Source organism: Solanum lycopersicum, chromosome 3 (genome assembly GCF_036512215.1).
Source record: "Solanum lycopersicum chromosome 3, SLM_r2.1".
Taxonomy (NCBI): domain Eukaryota; kingdom Viridiplantae; phylum Streptophyta; class Magnoliopsida; order Solanales; family Solanaceae; genus Solanum; species Solanum lycopersicum.
Genome location: NC_090802.1, coordinates 44,913,468 through 44,924,106, shown reverse-complemented (window position 1 = coordinate 44,924,106; position 10,639 = coordinate 44,913,468). Strand labels below are relative to the sequence as shown.

Below are 10,639 nucleotides of genomic sequence, written 5' to 3'. Positions count from 1 at the left end.
CTTATCATTAATTAACTTCATTAATAAGATTATGTCATCGTTAGTCTACTTTACTAGGAAAGGCAACTCTAGTCCAATCCTATCTTCAATTTGTTCTTCTTTAGTGACCCTACGTTATACCTTGTGCAATGCACTCATGATGTCCCATACCACCCTTCATGCAAGATACTGCTTTTGGATCTTTTTTTTTATTACTTCTTACTTTAGAGCCTAGCCCTTATCTTTATCCTTTGAACACTATGAGACCTAATGGAATAGTCATCACAACTACTAGGTGTGACTCTCCATTCTACTTGGAGTCCGTACCCTTGCTAGACCATCCGTCTCACTTTGCATATCCACTTGGAGTCAAGCATATACTCCAAGGTTTACTTGTCAATCCTTGCTCAACCTTCTCTTATGGATAGATATCCTAGACAATCTCTCCATGCTCAAGTGAATTCCATCACTTTCAGTCAATCATCCGGAATCTACAGCCAACACAACCATCCTAAGGTTCATTATTCATCAATTCATTCTATCTTCATTCATAGGTAGATTATAGAGCCTCTTAGCCTTAGATTTTTTCTCTCATTCTTCAATACTAGGTGAATATATCCATAGTTCATACTTTAGGGTTCAATTCAATCAATCCCAATCCCAATTCATCAAACCTAGTCAAATTCATTCTTATATGATTCAATCATGATAAATTAATATAGAATGTAATCAAGTGAAGAAGAATCGACAAAATACCTTCATCTAATCTCTAATGGCCTAAGATCACCCCAAACTCAATTATCAAAATTCATTATGAAAACTCCATAAAAACAATATAGAATCATCATATAAACATTATTGAATTCTACCCCCTAGTTTGGGATCACAAGCAAACCTTACCCACAATGCAATCACAACCCTCTCTTGAATGGGGTTCTTTGGATTCACAATTGAAGGGATACTAGGGGTCATTCATTTATGGAAGAATCCACGAATTGATAAGATTCAAATACCTTATATTAGAGCCTTAAACCTATCTTGAACGCTTGATCAACTCATCCTAAAAGCTGCTACAATATCTCTTCTTCTTCAATGGTGGTTTTGTGAAAATTTGGGAGAGAAAGGTTTTGACTTGGATTTTAGGGTCTAATTGGCTATTATAATGCTTAAATACTCTTCAAATTCCTAAAATAACCGCCAATAATTAATCCCTAAAGTTCCCAAAAGACCCCTTCAACTATTAGACATTTTAACTAACTTAAATTTGACTTAAAAACAACGCGACCAAATCTGGGCACTTACTGCGCCTCGCGGAAATTTTTGGTTCTTGGTTCAGGAAAATAGTTTGGGATAGAATGGTTCACGATGTCCCTGCTTCGCAAGGCAAAAATTTCCCTTTACATGATGGCTCCGCGTCGCGCAACCACTGCCAGATCTAGGTTGCCCAACAACTTCATTAGCCTATGTTTGGGTCCTCCTCGTGGACCCTTAGGCTGGTCATCGGGGCGTCGTTTTTGGACCTTTTGACCCTTTACATGTCAGGCTATGTATAGTAACAATCTATAATCAATTTCACCTTCAAACCATCCTCCGAAACTCTACTACAATATACTACGACACACTAGTTTCACATCGACTAGTTTCAGGACGTCTAGTACGTTCTTGGATGTTTGACCTCCAAACACTTCCAAACTTTATACACTGACTCTTGACACTATGTTTAGTCATTTTAGTATATTATAAGCTCATGAAACTCATTTTATGATCTAGCTACACCTAATCCATATTTGGGGTCATAACAATTCAATTAAGCAACAAGCAGGTAGCCCACTAAATCACCATGCTCCGCATGACCTAATGTTTGACCAAGCAACACACAAGGTTGGCACTAAATCAGTTGGACTCAACTAACTTAGACTTTTCAACAAACCAAAATATATGAATCCTTTATATATTTATGAACATATTTACAATACATACAATGAAGAAATAATCCTAAGACAACTAAGCTTCCAGCTCTTTCTGATTTGAGTTGATCTTGAGGATGCTTCTTCACTTCTTTGTTGAGTCTTTGCAAGAGTTCTTGAGATGTTTTTCAAATTGCAAGAACTAAAGGTGTGACTATTATACCTCTTATGTAGAATAGTCACAATCTTTAAGGCCATGTCATTGACCGAGGTTTCTGCCACTGTTGGAGACTGTTCACAACCTTTTTATACTTTTTCCTACCTGATAGTTTTGTGTATATTCAACTTGGGAGGTCCCTTTACGAGGTCCCTGAGTTTGTTATATCATAAAAACTACAAATAACACGTATTAATTAATAATAGCTACATTCCATATTTTAATTAATTAATTATATATATGAAATGTATCTGATTCTATGTAGAATTTCTTTGGAGTATATGATGGAAGGGGAACGAATAGCTGCACAATTTGTGGCAGACAACTTGCATTCCGATGTATTTGAAATGCTTGTTAATAGTTCTACTTCGATAACAGAAAAAGCTATTGAGGCTTCTTATATCAAAACTGATCAATAATTCTTGAAACAGGTTACCACAATTTGCCCGATTCTTTCTGCAACTTGTGTATTAAAACTCCTAAAAATTTTAGCTTTTTCTTTTACCTTTTCAGCTTTTCTAAGTTAAATAGATACAATAGTACCAACTACCAAACAGTTTGAACCATCTTTAACCTTGTTTGGGGGGTTTTAAATTAATTTAGGGAACAAGAGAAAAATATTTCAAAACATGCTTATGTGGAAAGTGTATTCCTTACTATTTAGCTTTCAATCATTTTTTTCTAGGGGTTCACAAGTTAATATTTTTATTTAATTTTCTAAAACAAATAGAAAATCTATTGAAAAACAAATGGGAACCACTGTGCTCTGCCCCTGGTTTGAACAATCTGAATAAGCAAATAATACTTATTGGGAATCTATTTAAATTTCAATGAAGGAAAATGTTGTTCCATGTCTCATGTCCACTTGCATTATGACTTGCTTACGTTGTCTCCCTAAGCCTAAATAAAGAATTATTCAATGTGGTTGGGATTTTGAGGCATAGTTGTTATTCATTTAACAATGTACGTACTCACTGAGATTTACAACAGGGTGTAGGCAGTGGTGCTTGCTGTGTGATGGCGTTAATTGAAGGAAATGAGATTATAATTTCAAATTTGGGAGACTGTAGAGCTGTTCAGGTAGAAATGGAGTCACCAAAGCCCTCACAAGAGATCATAGATCTGAAAGGGAGGATGAGAGGAAAAGAATAGAGGATAAGGTACCATTACTTGAATATAAAAAGAGATGGAAGATACATCTCTCGTCTCTCTTGATTTTGTATGTAACTTCCCTTTTGTGATGCAGGGAGGATATGCAGAACTTCACGAAGGAGGTTGGAGGGTACATGGTGTTCTCACTGCGTCTCGAAGAATTAGAGATTGGGTAAATTTGACCCTAAGACACTCACTTTGACACCAGATATGGAATACCTTGTTTTAGCTTCTGATGGTCTTTGGTATCAGGTTACAAAAACGAAAACTTCTCATGCAGCTTTTGATGAGACCAACTCATTTGGTTTAATGATTCTGATGTAAGTTGTTGTTTAGGTGGGAAATCAGGAAGCCATTGATCTCATAATGCAGTCACGTCTGAGGGAAAAGAGCATGCAAGTGACTACTTCTAATGAAAAATAAGAAGACAAAATTGATTGTGTAAGTAAAAGTCCTTCACCAAAGTTACAACGAGTTTCCCTAATCAAGTCAAATATAGCGAATGTCGTTCTCCATGCTGTAAAAAAACCCGTCAACAGCTGGATGACAAGTGAAGATGAATTTGGCAATGAAAATGATGGTCCACCGACAAAGGCTAGGCGAGTTTAAATGGTGAACCTAACAAAGAGGAGTATGAAAATTTATTGCTCAAATAAAAAAAAACAGTGGTTTGAAGAAGAAGCAATATCCCAATGCTCTTATGTCTGCTTGTAGAGAACTTGGAAACCTTGCTCTGTCAAGGGTTGTTCAGATGATATCACTGTAATGATAATCAATATGACTCATTTCAAATCCCAGTATGGCAGTCATCCTTAGGAAGTTTCAGTTGCATATATATACCTCAAAGTTTAGTCCCGACTGTGATCGAGGTTAGATATCGTAGAGAAAAAATTGATGATTTTTTAAATTGTTGAAGTACTCACGTATGAAATAACATTAACAAAATGAGAGCAGAGTTTTCGATAATTAAAGTTGTATTAGATATATGTTTACATGATGAATATACATGCTAATTAATTTAAATGTTAGATTTGGCATGAAGAGTTTATTTATCTGCAATTTGTGATATAATGAAGCTGAAGAGCAATACGGGAACTGTTCTGTCTTGAACTGTTTCATATCAAGAACATTTATCATGCTTCGATTCAGATGTGTTTCTTTCAAACAAGATACATGATTAAGAATATTTATCATGCTTCAGTGAAGTGTAGGGAAAAATAGGCAAGATGGTCATGTTACACATGGAGGGACAAGTATGCAGTAGCTAATTACCAAAAGAATAATGAACACTCTACCCTGAAGGAATAAAACTGGACCAAGGATCAAGCACTCGTAGAAGGAGCCAACGAACAACATCAGTCTTTACTCCTTTACAAATAAATGTCATTTAAATTACTCATTCAATGCAAACTAAGAGGCAATGATTATTGGACACTAAAACACTGAAATTTCACCCCTTCATGCGAGGACACACAACATTACCTAACAATTGTTCCACAAGTTACAAAGCAAAGTTTCAATATATACCTATTTTCTTGTCTATCATTTGCATTGTTCATCAAGTTTATAACTACTTCGGAGACTTCCCAATCAAGGATTCCTCTGGAATAAAGCTTCAAGGTAGCCAATTATACGATTGCGCCACCTTTAGTTGATCAAGCCTGTTCTAATGGCAGCACTACACCAGAAAATAAGCAGTCCGCAATAGAAAGTGGGAGAATTGGTACTCATTTTCTCATCTAACGTTCAGAAATGCAACTGATATATAAAGAGTCAACAAACTAAATCCCAAGGCAGTGGCATGTATGATCTAGTAAGGGCTACAACTGTTCACTTAATGGGCATTCATGAACTCCTAGATAAAATCAAAAACAAAAAAAACATAGACTGAAAAAATGAGGAGAGAATTCATAATATAGGTAAGCAGGGAACATACGTGTTGGAGAATCATAAAATTAAACGTATAGATTATTCTACCTTATTTTTAGGAATTTAGATATCCAGTGAACTTAGTTCACATTTTCATTACCTATATTTAAATCATTGTATTCTTTGGATAATATACATTGAAATTACTTCGTATTTTTGTGGTAACATGGTATAAGAGCAGAGATTGTAGCTACAGTTAACTTAAGTTGCCTAGTTGGAGTTGAGTAATCTCCATAGACGGAAGGCATTGTTTTTTCATTAGAAGTTAATAGTAATTTTCTTGGTTGCATTAAAATTAACTTGGGAGTCTCATGTTCTGGTAAATATATTATGGATTCAGTATATGAGCATGAAACCTACACAAAATTATGGATTCCCGATTCAGAAAACACCATAATCAGGAAACAAAGTTAAGTTGTCAGGAAGTACATAATCATGGACTAGGAATTCAAACTTGGAAATATAAAACAAAAAGCCTGAGCATTTTTCTCTTCTTAACCCATGCAGCAGCTACACTTTAAGCAAGCTTCCACCATTAAACTGATTAAGTCTCATATGTGATAGCTAATACACGATTAAGAACATCTAAACGACTAATTGAGCTTTTAAAGGGGGAAAGAATCTTACAAATTGAGCTGCTCGAGTCTAAATTTATCCAGCAGCTCTTTTGCCGGTCCTCTTGATGTGGATAAATTGTTGTTAGGCCAAGGATTTGATAATATAGTTATGCAGTTACTTGAACTCGCAAGTAACTGCATAAAATTCACTCTAGATCAAAGTCCAACAAGGCAACAAGTGTATCAAACTGTTGCTGCGATTGCTAGAGTCCATGACCAAACAGGAGACTCTTGAATACAGTTGCACTTGGACTAGAAGCAGGGGTTCAGGAGCCACCAATGGTATGAGCTTTGGTTCAAACTATATGTTTGGTATTTTGGTGACAAACCATAACTGTAAACACCACCACTATTTACACTGTTACACTGTTATAGAACATGATGTTTCTGTGAAAATATATATTGGAAACCTAACCTCTTTTTCCTATTTTCGCAATAGGCAATCATGACATCTCAAAATGATGAGAATCTGCCGCTTCATCTTCTAATGTTTTTTCCTTAGAGGTTGAGAGTACGAGGCCTCCAAATTGATGAAGTTGTTATACCGGGAAAAACAAAGAGATATTCTGAAGCGTCGTAGCATTTCAAGTTGGTGTATATTGCTGGAGTTCCGTATGGTCAGTGTAAATATTGCAATTCTCGATATAAAAATGCTAAAAATTGTGGATGACGTCTAAGTGGGATCATTTACATAACTGACCTAATAAGCCAAGAAGTGAGGGTAATGATGAAGGACACTATTTTTGGTCAAGTTGTTTCCCGTAAACAACTTGCACATGCCATTATCTTACACGAGTATCTACTCTCCATAGTTGATCATGTTGGATTTTTAGGAACTTTGTTGCGAGTCTCCAACCTATGTATAAAATGGTTTCAAGAAATACGATAAAAAATGACATACTAAAATTTTTTGACAATATGAAATCAAAAACTGCTAATTTGTTGGATAAAGTCACGACTAGAGTTGCAATAATAATTGAAATGTGGACTTCAAATAGCAAAAAAAAGGATTGATGGTTATTTATGGACATTTTATTGATGATTCATGGTGTATTCAAAGTCATATTTTTAGGTTTGTTTATGTTCCCATTCCACATGATGAAGATGCGTTATGTAGTGCTTCCGTTAATTGTTTGTTTGACTAGAATCTTGAACAGAGAATATCAACTACCACAATTGATAATTCTACTACTAACAATGCAATGATGAGAACCTTATTGGATGAAAAACATAATAAAAGAGATCTGTTATTGGATGACCGAGTGTTTCATGTACGTTGTGCCGCACACATCTTAAATCTGATTGTCCAAGAAGGGTTAAAGGTGATAGGACTCAATATCCCACTTCCAGTCAATACTCTACAAAAGTTTGTGAAATTAAGCTGGAGTTTGAAGATTGGGGAAAAGCTTTAACCCTTTGATTAGTACTTCATTGAAATTTCAAAACTATTGGGATGAAGTGCATATTATGATGGGTATAGCTGCAATCTTTGATCCAAGATATAAGATGAAATTGGTATATGGCTCGTGATCTCTTATCCATTATTGTGTCTACTGTTGTTTCTGAGTCAACATTTAACACTAGTGGGACGTTGATTAGTCTGCATCATAGTAGATTGCATCCTACTACTTTGGAAGCTTTGATGTGTGTTCGCACATGGTTATGGGATGAAATGAATTGTATACAATTTATATTGTTATCTTAATAGTTATTCAATTCTTATAATTCTTATAATTTTCTTTTCAGGTTTCACTTTAACCATAATAAAGTGTCATGTCCAACGTTGATTGATGAAGAGGGAGAGCCTAAGTTTAGTTTCATGCCCAATGTTGATTGATGAAGAGGAAAATGTGGAGTCAAGATAATAATAGGAAAGAAGAATAACTATTTGTAACAATGAAAGGAAAATGATAACTTTCAATCATATTCTGATCATACCATTTGACCCTTTGCACCAGACAGTACTGTCGCATTGCATCTTTTAAAGGTGAATGAATGTAGTTTGACCAGGCATCATAAGGGGGAAAACAATAGATGAATGAGTTATACAAGAATTTTCGCCGTAGCTCTCACCATGGGGCAAATAGTTGTAGAGGAATATAGTAAAGGCTATAGGGGTGTAACTTTTCTTGCTTTAGACATTTGGTTGAAATTTTCTAGTGATACAAATGTTCAGACACAGACGAGCTGCTCAATATTGACATAAAGAAAGAAAATTCGTGTTTAGGTCTATTGGTTCCTTTTGTACCTAAATTTTTAGGATTTTTAGTTTGTTTAATTCATACATCGCTTTTTAGAAATTACTATTACTACACTGTCCTATTATTATGCACATAAAGGCCATCTGGAAACACTATGACAATAGAATGATAAACATTCCTCTGGAAGCACTATATTGGTGTTTAAAAATGAGTACTCTTCTAGTGAATTTCAAGATGTGCGGTAGTAAAATTTGGATAGATATATCTACGTGTAAAATGTCCCAATTGGTGTTGTAAATGGGGCAAGTCATAATGGGGTGGGGCAGGGAAATTTCATTTGAAACATATTAAATGGGGCAGGGTTGGGCAGATCAAAATGTTAATAGGCCAAGGATTCCCCCGCCCTAACTCGCCTTAATGTGCCCCTTTACGTCCCTAAATAGTAAATCTGCCGTGATCGACTTTGCTTTCTGTCGATCTTATTTTTTTGACATCTATTATAATTTCTAATCATGATCTAGTAGGGTCTGTTCAACAGAACTGTTAGGGTTTTGCACTGATTTTCTTACCTATTTGAAATTTATTTTTTAAATGTTTTTACTTTTTCTGAAAGGAAAATATAATATTCTTCTATATTAGAGTTATTTTTTCCTTAGGAAGAAAAGTTGGAACTGTATAAATTGGAGACCCCTCTTCTCACACAAGACTACAATAACATCCACAATATACTCTTTTAGACACCTTTGTTTATGAGGAGATTTTTTCTCTCTACAATTTTAATGTTTTTCGTTATATTAGTTTTGATATAATAATATTTTAATTTTTAGTATTAGTTTTTCTCATCTAATTTTCAATCATATGATTTGAAAATTATAAGCTTCCGCATGACGCCCTAATCAACCCTTCATAATCCAACAAGTGGTATCGGAACACATGGTCCGACGATTATATGGTTCAATGGTCCAATGGTTCAACAAGATTGCAGAAAGGATCAAGAAGTTTCAAATCAATTAATAAAAAAATTGATGATAATGAAGGTTTTGTCAAGCTAAATGTGGAGAAGAAGTTTCAACCATATTTTCAACATTCATGTTGCTGCATTTTTTATTAATAAAAACAAAATATTTAAAATCATTTTTAACCTATATATTTTAAACCTTATTTTTAATCATAACAAACAACAATAATGAAGATTTTGTGATGAACAAAATTTATCAAGCATAGAAGAAGGTGGGTCAAATTTTGTCAAGAAAATCCATCCAAAAGGGGAGATTTTTTGGGTTTTGTCCTGATTTATTACCTTATTTGAAATTTATTTTTTCCTAAAATAAAAGAAAAAATATTACCATAAATGTTTTTATTTTTTCTGAAAGGAAAGTATAAATATTCTTCCATATTTGAGTTATTTTTTCCTTGGATAAAATTTTGGAACTCTACAAACTGAAGGCCCCTCTTCTCACACAAGACAATAATAACATCCACAATATAGTCGTTTAGAGACTTTTGCTATGAGGATATTTATTTTCTCTACAGTTTTAATGTTTTTTTATATTAGTTTTGATATAATCGTATGTTGAATTTTAGTTTTAGTTTTTGTTATCTAATTTATCAACCATATGATTTGCAAATTATAACCTTCCACATGACGGCCTAATCATCCCTTCATAACCCAACAAAACAACATCTGATAAAGGCACCTATTTTCGGCTAAGAGGATTTGGTTATTTTCTCGTTCTCTTCCACCAAGTTTTGGAGAAGTCTGGTAAATTGTTATATGGTGTTTTCGATTAGTATTTATTTTTCTGAGTCCATTTTTATTATGCAGTTTGCGTCTTCTTGAAGTTTCAACCAAAAATTGGGGAAGTACAAAGTTTTGTTCCATTGGTCAAAGATTTGCATTTGACCTTTATTTCATCCAGGGGTTGTTTGCTCTCTACTAAGAAATTCTGAATTGATCTCTTTCAAAGAAATATTTTTTGGGGATAAATGTTGCTACTACTTCACTAATAGAATTACCAATCAGCGAATGAGTTTTGCTCCTACTTATCGTTCATCTTTTGATAAAATGATTATGATTCAAACACATGATTTGCAAAATTATCTCAATATCTAGAATCATTGAAGAAATTTACTTTAGCTACTGCGTTTGCTAATACAGATGAAACATGTCTTATCACCTTTTCAAATAAATGAGTGACTGGTTTAGGTTCCATAAATCATATGACTAGTCATTTTGTTATTCTTCCTATATTTCAATCACACAAAGATCTCTCTAATCACTATAGTTGATAGGTTTAATTGTACTAGTGTTGGACTTGGGTCTCTACTTATGTCAAACTCATCTAATACTCTGTCATTTGTATCCCTGGCCTAATTTTTGACATTAGATGCCAATTGCACTTATTGAGTTTGGGGCGCGTGACAAACTTTGTATCAAAGTAATGTCATATTCTAGGTAGTCAATAAGCTATGTCAAGTAAAATCTTGTTTATAAATGTGTTGTGAACCACATTCTATACGCATGAAGCTACATACATTATTAAGAAAAGTTAACCTTTTTTTCGCTTATATCGTGCTATAGAGCTGAGTCATAAGGATCGAGCTCTTTGGAATACAAATTTTATTTAACTTGCATTA

At 34.2% G+C, this 10,639-nt stretch overlaps 1 pseudogene; it reads left to right on the top strand.

The window, feature by feature from the left end:
- Positions 1-2,142: 2,142 nt before the first annotated feature.
- LOC138347592 (probable protein phosphatase 2C 14) lies at positions 2,143-3,864 on the top strand (annotated as a pseudogene).
- The last annotated feature ends 6,775 nt before the right edge of the window (positions 3,865-10,639 follow it).